This window comes from Lactuca serriola, chromosome 6 (genome assembly GCF_051521515.1).
Source record: "Lactuca serriola cultivar US96UC23 chromosome 6, Lser_US96UC23_V15, whole genome shotgun sequence".
NCBI classification, from domain to species: domain Eukaryota; kingdom Viridiplantae; phylum Streptophyta; class Magnoliopsida; order Asterales; family Asteraceae; genus Lactuca; species Lactuca serriola.
Window position 1 is genome coordinate 43,766,111 of NC_136413.1, and position 16,855 is coordinate 43,782,965.

Genomic DNA, 16,855 nt, shown 5'->3' on the forward strand with positions numbered 1-16,855 from the left:
GAAGACAATCGAATGGCCTTGAAGAAAAGCAGTGAAGTTGAATCTTCTAAGGTTCATATGGTAGAAGCTGGTCAAACTTCCAAGAGAAAAAGCAAGGGACCTCAAAAAGGGAAAGCAAAGGTCAAAAACCTAGTCCCCATGGCAGGAACTTTCAAGAAGAAGTTCAAGTGCTACAACTATGGCCAACCGGATCACAAGGCATCGAAGTGCTCGCAACCTAAGCAGGAAAACTGTCAAGCAAACATGGTGAATGATAACATGGAGTTGGTGGCCATGATAACTGATCTCATGACTATGGTTTCTGAAGTGAATCTCATGAATACAAATTCAAAGGAGTGGTGGATTGACATGGGTTCTACTCGTCATGTGTGTCACGATAAGTGTGTTTCCAACACTTACAAGGAAGTTGAAGATGGTGAAAAGCTCTACATGGGAAATGCAGCTACGGCGGATATCAAAGGTGTTGGCGATGTTGTTCTAAAAATGACTTCGGGGAAAGAAGTGAAGCTTAGGGATGTTTTGTATGTTCTTGAAGTTCATAAGAATCTAGTGTCGGGTGGTTTGTTAAACCAATTTGGTTTTAAGCTAGTGTTTGAGTTGGATAAGTTTGTTTTGTCCAAAAATGGTATTTTTGTGGGAAAAGGATATGACTTGAATGGCATGTTCAAATTGAATGTAATGGTGACAAACAAAATGAATAATGAAAGTTCTAGTTCTGCTTATTTTCTTGAGTGTTCAAATGTTTCATGGTCGCTTAGGACATGTAAATTACAATTCTATTAAGCAATTAATTAAACTAGACTACACACCAAAACTTAATATTGACTCAAATCACAAATGCCCCACATGTATCGAAGCCAAACAAACTAGATTATCTTTCCAAACAATCAAAAGAAACACTAAACCTCTTGATTTAATTCATATTGATGTGTGTGATTTAAAGTCAATTACTACTCAAGGTGGGAACAAATACTTCTTTACATTCACCGATGATAGCACGAAATATTGTTACATATATTTACTTAAAGTGGTTAGAAGTGATAGAGGTGGAGAATATGTTTCTCCCTATGCTGAATTTTGTGCGAAAAATGTAATTCGTCATGAATTCACATGACCCTATTCACCTCAATCCAATGGAATTGCTGAAAGAAAGAACCGTACCTTGAAAGAAATGGTTAACGCCATGATAATTAGTTCAGGTGTAAACCAGTCAATGTGGGGGGAAGCTATTTTGTCTGCTAACTATCTTCTAAATAAGATACCTCACAAAGAAAAGAATGAAACACCGTATGAACTTTGGATGGGAAGAAAGCCATCATACAATTATTTACGAGTGTGGGGGTGCCTAGCTAAATTTGTTGTACCACCGCCTAAGGTACAAAAGTTAGGTCCATAAAACAGTGGATTGTGTATTCATTGGGTATGCACAAAGTAGTAGTGCTTCTTGTTTCCTTGTGCATGATTCTAAGAATCCTAAAATACACAAGAATACCATAATGGAATCAAGGAATGCTTCATTCTTTGAAGATGTATTTCCTTGTTTGAACAAGGTGCTTAAAATCCCATCTTCACCAAACAACGAAGTTGTTCGAGAGGAAGAACAAGCTCAATCCAAGGAAGAAGAGATAGAACTCAAAAGAAGTAAGAGGGCTAAAGATGAAAAATCATTTTGTGATGACTTTTACACTTATGTGGTGGAAAGTGAACCTAAAACCTACCAATAGGCGGTTACTTCTTCTGAGGGACCTCAATGGAAAGAAGCCATCAAAAATGAGGTAGAATCTATCTTACAAAATCATACATGGGAACTAGTGGATCTACCTCTAGGTAGCAAGACATTGGGTTACCGTTGGATTTTTAAGAGAAAGATGAAACCTGATGGCAATATTGATAAATACAAGGGAAGACTAGTAATCAAAGGTTATAGAAAAAAAAGGAAGGTCTAGATTACTTAGATACGTATTCGCCGGTAACGCGGATAACATCCATTAGATTAGTTCTTGCCATTGTAGCTATTAGAAACCTGCAAACATCAAATGGATGTGAAAACTGCTCTCCTAAATGGAGATTTGGAAGAAGAAATTTATATGGAGCAACCTGAGGGCTTCATTGCCTCGGGACAGGAGAACAAGGTTTGTAAACTTGTCAAGTCTCTATATGGATTAAAACAAGCTCCAAAATAATGGCATCAAAAGTTTGATCAAGTCATGATGGAAAGGGGCTTTAGAATCAATGAGTGTGATAAGGTTATCTATGTGAAAAACACCACTCATGGTTATGTCATCTTGTGTTTATATGTTGATGATATGCTTATCATTAGTAGTGAAGACAAGATAATAAGATCCACGAAGGATATGTTGAATTCCAGGTTCGACATGAAAGATATGGGTTTAGCGGATGTGATTCTTGGAGTCAAGATCACAAGAACCCAAAGTGGTTTGATTTTAAGTCAAACACACTATGTGGATACAATTCTTGAAAATTTTGCTAAGGGAGATACTAATATAGCTAGAACTCCAATTGACACTAGTCAACATCTACGTAAAAATGGAGGTGATAGTGTTAATCAAGTGGAATATTCAAGAATTATTGGTAGTCTGATGTATCTAATGAGTTGTACCAGACCTGACTTAGCATATGCTGTGAGCAGACTAAGTAGATACACTAGTAAACCCAATTCTGAACACTGGAAGAGTATTACTAGGTTACTAAGGTATGTGAGATACGCACGAGAATATGGACTGCATTATGGCAGACATCCAACAGTTATCTAAGGATACACAGATGCAAATTGGATATCTGACATAAAAGATTCCAGATCTACAAGTGGGTATGTGTTTACACTTGGAGGTGCTGCTATAACATGGAAATCTTCCAAGCAAACAGTTATATCTAGATCCACGATGGAATCCGAATTTATCGCCTTAGATATTTGTGCTGAAGAGGCGGAGTGGCTACGTCAATTTATAGAGGACATTCCTAAATGGCCTAAGCTGGTAAGGGCCATATGTATACATTGTGATAATCAATCGGCAATTGGTAGAGCTCAAAGTACAATGTATAATTGTAACAGCCCGGAATCTCAGGTATTATTAAATTATGTTTTTTGGGGGTGATTTAAGAGGGGACTCGGCGAGTTGGATCCTAGACTCGCCGAGTAGGATCGCAGACTTGGTCGCGGGTTCGCGACTGGACTCAACGAGTCCAGATATGGACTCGGCGAGTCAACGCTGTTCAGCAGAAACCCTAACCGTTCGGTTTTGGATCGTATATAACGCCTCTTAGGCCGTCATTGTCCGTCTTTTGGTCGATTGAGAAGAACCCTAATCGTTGTGGACGTCTAGAGCAGGAGAGAAAGCTATTGGAACTTGGAGGAACTTGTTAGGCAAGAAGAAGAAGAATTTGGCCAAAGGAATATCAAGGAGGATCGAGTCCTGAGGTTTGGGGGACACAGAGAGTGCGTTTTCAGGTAATACTCGGACCATTTCTGTTATTTTGATGTGTATACGAATCTAGGGTTTATGAAACCCACTTAGTGATTAGATGGGTTATTATGTTATTACCCAGACGTTTATACCCCAGTAATAAGATGTTTAGAAGTCCAGAAAGTCCCATGATTGTATATCTCGGGACCATACGTAATTTAGGAAGCGGTTGCTCGTCTGCATGGCATGGACTCGCCGAGTTGTTCTTCAGACTCGGCGAGTAGCTTGAAGATTTACTGGGACTCGCCGAGTTGTTCTTCAGACTCGGCGAGTGGAGTCGGGGTGGCCCCGCGATTCTTCCAGGAGTAACTCGTCGGGTCGAGGAGGATACTCGACGAGTAGATAGGGAATCTCAGAGAGTTGGAGGACGTCTAGACTCGCCGAGTCGCCATGGCACTCGCCGAGTCCGGTAGAGTTGACCGTTGACCGTTGACCAGAGTTGACCTAAGTCTGACTTCTTAGGGATAGTCACACTTAGAAGATATAAGTGTTAATGAGATATGTGATGTTATAGGGAGGTTGTAGCTCGTCGGATTGTGCACGAGTCATTTCGGGATTTGCTAGCTTTCAGCTTTTACGAGGTGAGTCTTCTCACTATACTGTACCCGGAAGGGTTTGACTGTGTGACCGGAAGGTCAGATATGATATGTGATATGTATGCTATATGTGGTAAGTTATTTGTTATATGTGTTATGTATGTCATGGGCCGGAAGGCGATTATATTATGGGCCGGAAGGCAATATGTTATGGGCCGGAAGGCGATATGTTGTGTGATGGACCGGAAGGTCGGCGTGGGTAGGACCGGAAGGTTTACCCAGCAGGGACGGAAGTCCCCTGAGACACATGGACCGGAAGGTCGGGGCCTGGAAAGGCGTATGTGCGTAAGTTGTATATTGGGGAACTCACTAAGCATTTATGCTTACAGTTGTTGTGCATGTATTTCAGGTACTAGCGAGGACCGTGGGAAGGCGCCGGCGTGATCGATACACACTGAAGAATGCTTTTATGATCTTGGGATTTTGATTATTTGTATTTGACAGAATACTTAAACTATTTATGCCTTGTTATGAATGGAAATAAATATATTTTTAAAATGAAAAATTTGTTTGAAAATTTGCGTTGTTACAATTGGTATCAGAGCCTTGGTTTGAGGGATTCGGGTGCACCTTCGGGAGTAGCTGAACTCAAACCGAGGATTTGAGGAAAACTTTTTAAATAAAGGCATAAACTTTTGTAAATGGTTTCGTGGTAAGCAAGAAAGAAGCAGTGTGTACGATCAGTCAGCGCCCGAACGGTAAAGATCCCCAAAATACCTTACAATATTATATGATATGAATTGTTATGCATGCTAGAAGACTAGGTATTCATGATAGGACTAGAGTGGCCTGATTTGTGATGCCTTAGTCTAGGGAAATTTGCCTATATGAGATGCGTTGCTAGTATGCGGGTAGATAGTGCATATCAGAAGTAGAGTACTCACTATCCGGAGTTTGGGGAGGAGGACTTGGGATGAACGCTGATGCGGTGTGGTCGGTAGTATTGGGCCCGTACTACCGAGGACACCGGGTCAGTGGGAGACCCAAGTAAGAATCCCTGGATATCGGGGACTGAGTAGGGTTGCGTATCGAGTACGATTATACTCGGTGGAGTCTCTGATAGTTTTATGTTGTATTTCAGAGACATCATGGTTAGACCGCGCCACGGAGCGAGTTCGAGCGGTGTGAGTGACGAGGAGATTCGTCAGATGATTCACGAGGAGGTAGCGGCGGCGATCCGGGCTGAGATCCCGGAGATGTTTGGGTCTATTAAGACCACACTGATGGAGACGTTCGATGAGCGGTACGCCGCATTGACTGAGGCTGCAACCGCTGTAGCTACCGCAACTGTGGCCGCTGCTAGGCCACAGGGGGGTGATTCGTTGTTGTTCCGAGAGTTCAGCAACACAAAGCCACCAGAGTTCGATGGGACGCAGGATCCGATTGCTGCGATGAGGTGGATCGCGGATATAGAGGGGTGCTTCTACACTTGTTCATGCCCGGAGCACCTGAGGGTACGGTTCGCATTGAACCAGCTCCGTCTGGGAGCGAAGGACTGGTGGAAGTTCATGACGGCGAACTTCACTTTGGCAGAGACTACAACAGTAACATGGGAGGGGTTTACTGCCATGTTCAGAGATGAGTACGTTCCCCCGGTGGAGAGGGAACGATTGGTTCAGGAGTTCTTAACCCTCAAGCAGGGTACTGATTCTGTCGCGGTGATCACGCGGAAGTTTCATGAGAGGGCGATGTTCTGCCCCGAGCTGGTGTCCACTGATCAGGCTCGGATGAGCCGGTACTTGGGAGTGTTGAGGAGGGATATCCGGGAGTTTGTGTCAAACTCCACTTACCATACTTTTGCTGAGCTTCAAGCGAATGCCAGGAAGCGCGAGATCGAGTTGGAGACCCAGGCCAGGGAGGAGGCCGAGTCTCAGCGGGTGGACCGGCGACCGGCTCAGTTCCAGCCGGCAGCCAAGCGGGTAAAGTCCGCCGATGCGAGCAAAGGAGGTTCGAAGGGCCGCACTTGCGGAAAGTGCGGCAAGGGTCATGAGGGGGCGTGTCGATCTGGTGCTTGCTACAAGTGTGGCAAGGAGGGGCACATTGCTAGGGAGTGTCCCAAGGGATTTACGGTTTGCTTTCATTGCAACCAGACAGGCCATAGGAAGGCCGAGTGCCCTCAGCTTCTTCAGGGATCTGCACCTGCTGCCGGAGCTACTGCGACTCGACCGGTGAAGGCCGAGGCCCCGAGGGCTCGGGGAAGAGCCTTTCAGCTGACTGCGGAAGAGGTCCGCGCTGCGCCCGATGTCGTGGCAGGTATGTTGTAATTCATGTATTTATTTTAAATGTCGAGATGTTATGCTTATGTTATTATATGCGTAGGTACTTTCCTTGTGAACTCTGTGCCTGCCTTAGTGTTATTTGACTCGGGTGCGAGTAGGTCCTTTGTGTCCTTAGCCTTTAGTCAGCATATCAGCGTTAGTCGTGAGTCGTTGAGTCGACCTTTGAGAGTTTCTATAGCTGACGAGAAAGTGATTTGTGCCACGGAGGTTCTTCGGGGATGTGTACTAGAGATTTTCGGGGTTGAATTCCCGATTGACCTGATTCCTATTGCGATGGGTGATGTCTGTGTCATCGTGGGCATGGACTGGTTGAGCCGATTCGGCGCTGTCATCGACTGTGAGCGTCAGTTGGTGACTATATGAGACCATAGTGGGGGAGTTCTTTCGGTGTACGGCGAGGGTACCCGTTCGGGATCAGCTTTTTGTTCGGCCGCTAGGGCGAGGCAGTGTCTACAGCAGGGCTGTAAGGGTTTTGTGGCGTATGTGATGGATACGCGGGAGGTTTCTGAGAGACCGAAATCAGTTGAGGAGGTCCCTGTGGTGCGTGAGTTCCCAGATGTTTTCCCCGAGGAGCTGCCGGGAGTACCTCCTGTGAGTCAAGTAGAGTTTGGTATCAATCTGGTTCCGGGGGCCGCGCCTATTGCTAAGGTGCCTTATCGTCTTGCACCTCCAGAGATGCAAGAGTTGTCCTCGCAGCTCCAGGAGTTGCTGGGGAAGGGATTCATTCGGCCGAGCAGCTCGCCGTGGGGAGCACCTATTCTGTTCGTCAAGAAGAAGGATGGTTCACACCGGATGTGTATTGATTACCGGGAGTTGAACAAGTTAACGGTCAAGAACCGTTACCCGTTACCGAGGATCGATGATTTATTCGATCAGTTGCAGGGAGCGTCTTGGTTTTCCAAGATCGATCTGAGGTCAGGGTACCATCAGGTGAGAGTACGAGAGGGGGATGTCCAGAAGACAGCGTTTAGGACGCGATATGGGCATTATGAGTTTGTGGTGATGCCTTTCGGGCTCACCAATGCCCCGGTTGTGTTCATGGATCTCATGAATAGAGTATGCAGACAGATGTTGGATCGGTCAGTGATTGTATTTATCGACGACATTCTGGTGTATTCTAGATCTAGAGAGCAGCATGAGGAGCATTTGAGGGAGGTCCTCGAGGTATTGAGGTCGGAGAAGCTTTATGCAAAGTTCTCCAAATGTGACTTCTGGCTGCGAGAGGTCCAATTTCTAGGACATGTTGTCAATCAGAAAGGGATATTGGTCGATCCGGCCAAGGTTGAGGCGGTGATGAGTTGGGAGGTGCCGAAGTCACCTTCTGAGATCAGGACCTTCCTTGGGTTGGCAGGGTATTATCGGAGATTCATCAAGGATTTCTCCAAGATCGCAGTGCCACTCACCAGATTGACCCGGAAGGGTGTTGCATTCTCATGGGGGCCCGAGCAGCAGACCTCCTTTGAGACACTTCGCCAGAGGTTGTGCGAAGCCCCGGTATTAGCTCTCCCAGAAGGGATGGAAGATTTTGTGGTATATTGTGACGCATCGATTTCGGGACTGGGTGCAGTGTTGATGCAGAGGAGTCATGTGATAGCTTATGCGTCGAGGCAGCTAAAGCCTCATGAGGCGAGATACCCTACGCATGATTTAGAGTTGGGAACAGTAGTGTTCGCTCTCAAGATTTGGCGTCACTACCTGTATGGGGTTCGATGTACGATATATACGGACCATAAGAGCTTGAAGTATTTGATGGATCAGCCCAATCTAAATATGCGTCAGAGGAGGTGGCTGGATGTGGTCAAGGATTATGATTGTGAGATCCTGTACCACCCAGGTAAGGCTAATGTGGTGGCCGACGCGTTGAGCCGCAAGGCGGAGAGCACTCCATTGCGAGATGTATGCTTGAGACTGACTGTGATGACTCCTGTATTGGATGCTATTCGTGGGGCACAGGCCGAAGCGGTGCGACCAGAAATGCGGAAGAAAGAGCGGGTTGTGGGGCTAATTTCAGAGTTCGTTCAGGATGGTCGAGGGCTTATGACATTTCAGGGCCGGATTTGGGTACCGTTCGTGGGTGGTACACGTATTACTTTGATGGAAGAGGCTCATAGATCGAAATTCTCGATCCATCCCGGTGCTACGAAGATGTATTTGGACTTGAGGAAAGAGTATTGGTGGCCCTGTATGAAGAGGGACGTCGCATGGTTCGTTGAGAGGTGCTTGACCTGTCGTAGGGTTAAGGCCGAGCACCAGAGACCGCATGGCAAGTTACAGCCATTGGAGATCCCCGAGTGGAAGTGGGAACAAATCGCTATGGATTTTATCACCAAATTGCCGAGGACTGCTAGGGGAGTTGATGCAATTTGGGTGATTGTGGATAGGTTGACGAAGAGTGCACACTTCCTTGCCATCAGTGAGAGTTCTTCAGCGGAGAAGTTGGCGGAGATATATGTGAGAGAGGTGGTATCTCGACATGGGGTGCCGATCTCGATTGTTTCAGACCGTGATGTGCGTTTCACTTCCAGGTTCTGGAAGAAATTTCATGAGGAGCTGGGTACCAAATTGCATTTTAGTACCGCATACCATCCCCAGACAGACGGTCAGAGCGAGCGGACGATTCAAACACTGGAGGACATGCTTCGAGCGTGTGTGTTAGACTTCGGGGGTAGCTGGGATGCATATTTACCCTTAGCAGAGTTTTCCTACAACAACACCCATCATTCGAGCATTGGTATGCCACCTTTTGAGCTGTTGTATGGTAGGAGGTGTCGGACCCCCATTTGCTGGGGAGAGGTGGGACAGAGAGTGATGGGCAGCACGGAGATCGTGCTCCAGACGACAGAGCAGATTCAGCAAGTGAGACAAAGGTTATTGACCGCCCAGAGCCGGCAGAAGAGTTATGCAGACAGGCGCCGATCCGAGCTTGAATTTCAGGTCGGCGACTTCGTTCTCCTGAAGGTCTCTCCTTGGAAAGGAGTGATTCGATTCAGGAAGAGGGGCAAGTTGGGTCCCCGGTATATTGGGCCATTTCGTGTGAGTGCAAGGATAGGCCGGGTAGCCTATCGGTTGGAGTTGCCAGCGGAGTTGGGACAGATCCACGACACCTTTCATGTGTCGCAATTGAGGAAGTGCATAGCCGATGAGTCGGCGGTGGTTCCATTAGAGGATATTCAGGTGGATGCGAGCCTGAATTATGCGGAGAGACCAGTGGCTATCAGGGATCGGAAGATCAAGGTTCTGAGGAACAAGGAGGTACCTCTGGTGTTGGTTCAATGGCAACACCGTAAGGGATCGGAAATGACTTGGGAGCCGGAACGTGAGATGCGGGAGCAGCATCCGGAACTATTTTCAGAATGAGACTTCGAGGGCGAAGTCTAATCCTAGCGGGGGAGAGTTGTAACAGCCCGGAATCTCAGGTATTATTAAATTATGTTTTTGGGGGTGATTTAAGAGGAGACTCGGCGAGTTGGAGCCTAGACTCGCCGAGTAGGATCGCAGACTTGGTCGTGGGTTCGCGACTGGACTCGACGAGTCCAGATATGGACTCGGCGAGTCGACGTTGTTCAGCAAAAACCCTAACCGTTCGGTTTTGGATCGTATATAACGCCTCTTAGGCCGTCATTGTCCGTCTTTTGGTCGATTGAGAAGAACCCTAATCGTTGTGGACGTCTAGAGCAGGAGAGAAAGCTATTGGAACTTGGAGGAACTTGTTAGGCAAGAAGAAGAAGAATTTGGCCAAAGGAATATCAAGGAGGATCGAGTCCTGAGGTTTGGGGGACACAAAGAGTGCGTTTTCAGGTAATACTCGGACCATTTCTGTTATTTTGATGTGTATACGAATCTAGGGTTTATGAAACCCACTTAGTGATTAGATGGGTTATTATGTTATTACCCAGACGTTTATACCCCAGTAATAAGATGTTTAGAAGTCCAGAAAGTCCCATGATTGTATATCTCGGGACCATACGTAATTTAGGAAGCGGTTGCTCGTCTGCATGGCATGGACTCGCCGAGTTGTTCTTCAGACTCGGCGAGTAGCTTGAAGATTTACTGGGACTCGCCGAGTTGTTCTTCAGACTCGGCGAGTGGAGTCGGGGTGGCCCCGCGATTCTTCCAGGAGTAACTCGTCGGGTCGAGGAGGATACTCGACGAGTAGATAGGGAATCTCAGAGAGTTGGAGGACGTCTAGACTCGCCGAGTCGCCATGGCACTCGCCGAGTCCGGTAGAGTTGACCGTTGACCGTTGACCAGAGTTGACCTAAGTCTGACTTCTTAGGGATAGTCACACTTAGAAGATATAAGTGTTAATGAGATATGTGATGTTATAGGGAGGTTGTAGCTCGTCGGATTGTGCACGAGTCATTTCGGGATTTGCTAGCTTTCAGCTTTTACGAGGTGAGTCTTCTCACTATACTGTACCCGGAAGGGTTTGACTGTGTGACCGGAAGGTCAGATATGATATGTGATATGTATGCTATATGTGGTAAGTTATTTGTTATATGTGTTATGTATGTCATGGGCCGGAAGGCGATTATATTATGGGCCGGAAGGCAATATGTTATGGGCCGGAAGGCGATATGTTGTGTGATGGACCGGAAGGTCGGCGTGGGTAGGACCGGAAGGTTTACCCAGCAGGGACGGAAGTCCCCTGAGACACATGGACCGGAAGGTCGGGGCCTGGAAAGGCGTATGTGCGTAAGTTGTATATTGGGGAACTCACTAAGCATTTATGCTTACAGTTGTTGTGCATGTATTTCAGGTACTAGCGAGGACCGTGGGAAGGCGCCGGCGTGATCGATACACACTGAAGAATGCTTTTATGATCTTGGGATTTTGATTATTTGTATTTGACAGAATACTTAAACTATTTATGCCTTGTTATGAATGGAAATAAATATATTTTTAAAATGAAAAATTTGTTTGAAAATTTGCGTTGTTACAATAATGGGAAATCAAGGCACATTAGATGTAGACATAAAACAATATGACAACTAATCTCTACGGGGGTAACGGTTGACTGGGTAAAGTCAAAGAATAACATTGTGGGTCCACTTACAAAAGGCTTAAGTAGAGATGTAGTTTATAAGTCGTCAAGAGGAATGGGACTAAAGCCCATGAATGAATAAATTCATACAAAGGAAACTTTACCCAAAAGACTGGAGATCCCAAGATCTGGGTTCAAAAGGATAACCTAATTGTATGAGTGAGTCAGGTCACTGTGGGGGGGAGTCAACGCTACTTCCTAGTCCATTCGTATACGTAGTGACAAAATTAGTCTAAACATATGGTTTTTAATGATTCTTGGAATCACCTATTTGAGAGAAAAGTGGGGTCATTTCAAAGGGAATTATAGGGGCACAATTCCTAAAGCTCTTGCAGAACCAGGTTAGTCTTCATGACCAAAACGAACACGTCTAAGAGGACGTGACCTTGTCTGGGAGAGTCCTGTGAGATTTACATAGTCGTCTACATAAATGGTTGCTTAGTTCAAAGACATCGAGATCTACTAACTGCTAGGAGATTAAGTGTAACATCTTAAGGGAGGGTTCAAAGGGTAATACCTACCTATCCTATGCATGATTCAACTGTTGAAAATTTCGTTTGGAAATTGGATGTGCAGAGATCGATCTCCATTCATGTGGGGGATTGTTGGAAAATTTAGTATAAATATTTATATTTTTACTAACTTTGGACGTATATAAATATATACATATGTTGTATATATAACTAACTCTAAGTGGGTTTGTGTTCTCCTCCATGAGGTCTTCGAAACGATATATTATATGTCCAATATATGTGAATGAGATATCGATACTCAAAGAAGTGTATTTGAGAATAAATTTAGCAAAAAATGATGAATGTGGGAATGAGTCCCACATTGGTAGAAAGACTAAACTCAACAAGGTTTATAAGCTTGAATGCATGAAATGCTTACAAGCTTGTGTCTATCGTTTTACTACAATTCCTACCCGCGCACAGGGAGGGTGCAAATCTTGGATTTTGTAGACCAAAAACACCAAACTTGTGTATGGGCGCGACCTGCGGACACGAATGCAGCTTCAAAAGCTCGGGCTACCCTCGTTTTTGCTAAACTTGACAGTTTTGGTCCCTATTTTTGAATTCTGTAACGGATGCATTAGTTACGTAATTAATGACATTTACTGGAATTAAACGCTCAATCAATTATTGATTTGTTTCCATTACACGATTCAACTATAAAAAGAGACCTTTATTGTCTCATTCAACATACAAATGAAAATACTCTTCTTTCTCCTCCTTCTCTGTACTCCTGCTTCCAGCGACTCTTTCAGGCAAGTGAGATATGCGGCAGTACACCACTGTTAAGGTTGTTGTACCATGGGAACAGACGGCGAATCTCTTTAAGGGAATCGAGTCCAACTCGAGCCTCAGCCACCACGTTTTGCTACTAATCTTTTCTTTACAAGAAACTTTCAAGAGGGAAACGAAATCCTTATACTAACATGTGTGTGTGTTTACATTCAAAGCGTAATCTATAAATATGCATTAGTTATATCATGAAAACCAAACTAACCATAAGCTGCAAATAAGATGTAATAATTTCACGGGTTGCAAACTTGACATCTAGGTCTTGATCGACTACACGCCTACAAACCTCCAAACTCATTTTAAGGTTGCATATTTAATATAAAATACGGTTTTTAAATAACTAATACATATTTATACATAAAATTAGGGTTTGAATGTAAAAAAAAATAATAATAATAAAAAATAAAAACTCTTGTATTTATACAAAAATATGGTTTTTAAATGGGAAAAATATATTTATACAATTTAAAAATGTTTTAAAAAATATTTATACAGTTTCAAATGGAAAATTGTCAACATTGTACAAAATTGGAAAAAATTATGTTTGATTTAGAACAAAAAACATAGTGTCAAAATTGAAAGAAAAAATTAAACTTAGTGTCAAAATCGAAAAAAAGTGAAAACTTAGTGTTTTTTGTGGAAAAAAAATTCAATTTTTACACGTCAGCAATGCACGTCATCAAAACTAACACATCATTATGTCATGTCATCATGTAACCGGGTTGACCGGTCAAGTGGTCAGAATTGTAAAAAATATTAAAAAACACTGTGTCAAATTTGAAACAAATAAAAAACACAATATCAAATTAGAATTTTGATGTACACTTAGTATTTTTTGTGATATTCACCCTTTTTCTTTCAATTTTAATGTACTAGTTAGTTGTTTATTTTGAAGTTGAAGAAGCTATTCATTAATCTGCGCACTTCAATCTCAATGTTGAGGGCAAGGATCATGTATTAACTAAGAATAGGGGTATTAGTAAGTATATTTCATTATTTTTTACTTCTATTTACCCACATCCTATATGGAGTATTTTGATTATTGCGTTCAAACTTCAAACATATCCTCTAATGAATTTGATTTAAATGTATGTAATTTGGGAATTTTTTTTGTAGTCACTGTATGTAAAATCTGTGATGCAATTTTGAATTTATTTTTTGTGGTGTAATCTGGTTTTTTTTATTTCCTTTTTTTCATCACATGTCAATTATTTTCACATGAATAGTGGATTATTGAGTTTTACTGGATAACAAATCTGATTGATGGGTGATTTATTGCTTCTCAACTTCGTAAATTTGATTGATGGGTGCTTTATTTCTTATCAACTTTATTTTTTGGGTTTTCGTAGACTAGAAAAATAAAGTGATATATGATATGAGAAATTATATACATACCTTTCTTTTTCTCCTTCAAATTGCTTTGTGTATCTTCGTGTGTGAGTGTAATATTGTCTATATCATGAGAACCAAAATAATCATAAGTTTCGAATAAGATGTAATAGTTTCACGAGTTGCAAACTTGACATCCGGGTCTTGATCGACTATACGCCTACAAACCTCCAAAATTATTTTAAAGTTGCATATTAAATATAAAATACAGTTTTTATAAAACTAATACATATTTATACACAAGGTTCTAAAAGGCGTGAGGCGTGGCGTGGCGGCAAGGTCAAGCCTCAAGCTTAACGAGTTATGGCGAGCCATGGCGTTTTTCAATGTGTGATGTAAGGCGGCGATTTTGTATTAATTTATAATTATATTACCGCATAAATATAAATTTATATCAAATATACCTAGTTTTAGAAGTGTTATATCAACAACTAATAACAGAAAGTTAATAAAAAAACACAATACTTGTATGTCAGATTAGAAAAGGTATAAAAAGAGCAAAAAAAACATGTCTCAAACGAAAAAACACGCGCCATAACACGCCATAACGCGCCATGGCACGCCATATCACGCCTTACCATGCGCCACGCCTAACAGCAACGTTATGAAGCTTTTCGTAATGGCGACATCGCGCCTCACGCCATGGCACGCCTTGGCGCACGCCTTGGCGCCCGCCATGGTGCGCCTTTTAGAACACTGTTTATACATAAAATTAGGGTTTGAATGTGAAATTGTCAACATTGAACAAAATTAGAAAAAATTATGTTCGATTTGAAACAAAAAAACATAGTGCTAAAATTGAAAAAAAAAATTAAACTTATTGTCAAAATCGAAAAAAAAAAAAGTGAAAACTTAGTGTTTTTTGTGGAAAAAAATTCAATTTTTACACGTCAGCATGCCACGTCATCAAAATTGACACATCATCATGCCATGTCAGCATGTAACCAGCTTGACCGGTCAAGTGGTCAGAATTATAAAAAAAAATTAAAAACACAATTTCAAATTAAAATTCTGATGTGCACTTAGTATTTTTTGTGCTATTTACTATTTTTCTTTCAATTTTAATGTTCTAGTTAGTTGTTTATTTTGAAGTTGAAGAAGCCTATTCATTAATTTGCATACTTCAATCTCAATGTTAAGGCTAAGGATCATGTATTAAGTAAGAATGGGGGTATTAGTAATTATATTTCATTATTTTTTACTTTAATTTACCCACATCCTTGGGTATTTTGATTATTGTGTTCAAACATATCCTCTATTGAATTTGATTTAAATGTATGCAATTTGGGATTTTTTAGTCATTACATGCAAAAATCTGTGATGCAATTTTGAATTTATTTTTTTGATGTACTTTGGTTTTTTTTTCTTTTTGTTATCATATGGTTTTCACATGAATAGTGGATTGTTGAGTTTTACCGGATGACAAATTTGATTGATGGGTGATTTAGGGAAAATGACTCTTGAGGGTAATTAACTTTTGCGTTTGTACTCATTTGGTCCCTTTTTTTGTATTCAATATACCATCGAACTTGTTGTTTGTGTTCACCATAACCCTTTTGACCGGCTTTTGACATGTGATAGCCGGTCAAAGGGTTATGGTGAACACAAACAACAAGTTTGATGGTATATTGAGTACAAAAAAAGGAAAGGGACCAAATGAGAACAAACTCAACAGTTGGTTACCCTCCTGAGTTATTTTCCCCGAAAAGTTAAATGAAATTAAAATTGCAAAATTATCAAAGACTGCAACATTCTTTGGCTATAACGTATATGAAGAGCGTTTCAAAGGGATAACCTTGTTAAAACATGGTCTATGTTATGCTTACTGTGGTTAGCTGTCAACACCTCTCTGCAAAAGGATATGACTGTGTATGAGAGGTATATTTATCAGCATAAACGTTTACCTCAAGGTATATTATGGTGATGTGTCTACAAAAGCAGCATGATATTGTACATATTGATGTTGTATCTTATCCCATGAATTTGATATTAAAGCTAAGTAAACTCAAAAATCATAGCACTTGTGATTCCACTCGTTTGTAGACTTGTCTAGAATCCATGATACAATAAATCATTTGATTTGAAATGTAAATGTAGTCATGAAATGCGACTGCTTAGTCAAGATTTTCCTAATAAATAGTTGATTACATTACAAAGTTGTACATGTATGAATAATGTTCTTTCATGGGTTATGTTTTGAAGAGAAGCAAGAATGAATCTCATAAAGTCATTAATATCAGTAGGAGATGACGTGGGATTTGCTGTAAATGAGTAAAGGGAAAATGAATCAGGAGGGTAACCAACTGTTGCATTTGTTCTCATTTGGTCCCTTTCCTTTTTTTTTGTACTCAATATATCATTGAACTTGTTGTTTGTGTTCACCATAACCCTTTGACCGGCTATCACAGGTCAAAAGTCAGTCAAAAGGGTTATGGTAAACACAAACAACAAGTTCGATGGTATATTGAATACAAAAAAAAGACCAAATGAATACAAACGCAAAAGTTAATTACCCTCAAGAGTCATTTTCCCGGTGATTTATTGCATATCAACTTTGTATGGGTGCATTATTTCTTATCAACTTTATTATTTGGATTTTTGTAGACTATAAAAGTAAAGTGATATATGATATGAGAAATTATATATGTACCTCTCTTTCTCTCCTTCAAATTATTTTGTGTACCTTGGTGTGTGAGTGTAATTTTGTCTGTATCCCCCACCCCACCCCCCACCCCCCCCCCCCCCCCAATCAATTTGA

The 16,855-nt window shown here is 42.0% G+C and overlaps 1 pseudogene; it reads left to right on the forward strand.

Moving 5' to 3' along the window:
- The first annotated feature begins 2,210 nt into the window (after window positions 1-2,210).
- LOC145059701 (R-linalool synthase QH1, chloroplastic-like) overlaps window positions 2,211-16,855 on the forward strand; it is a 71,835-nt pseudogene continuing 57,190 nt past the window's right edge.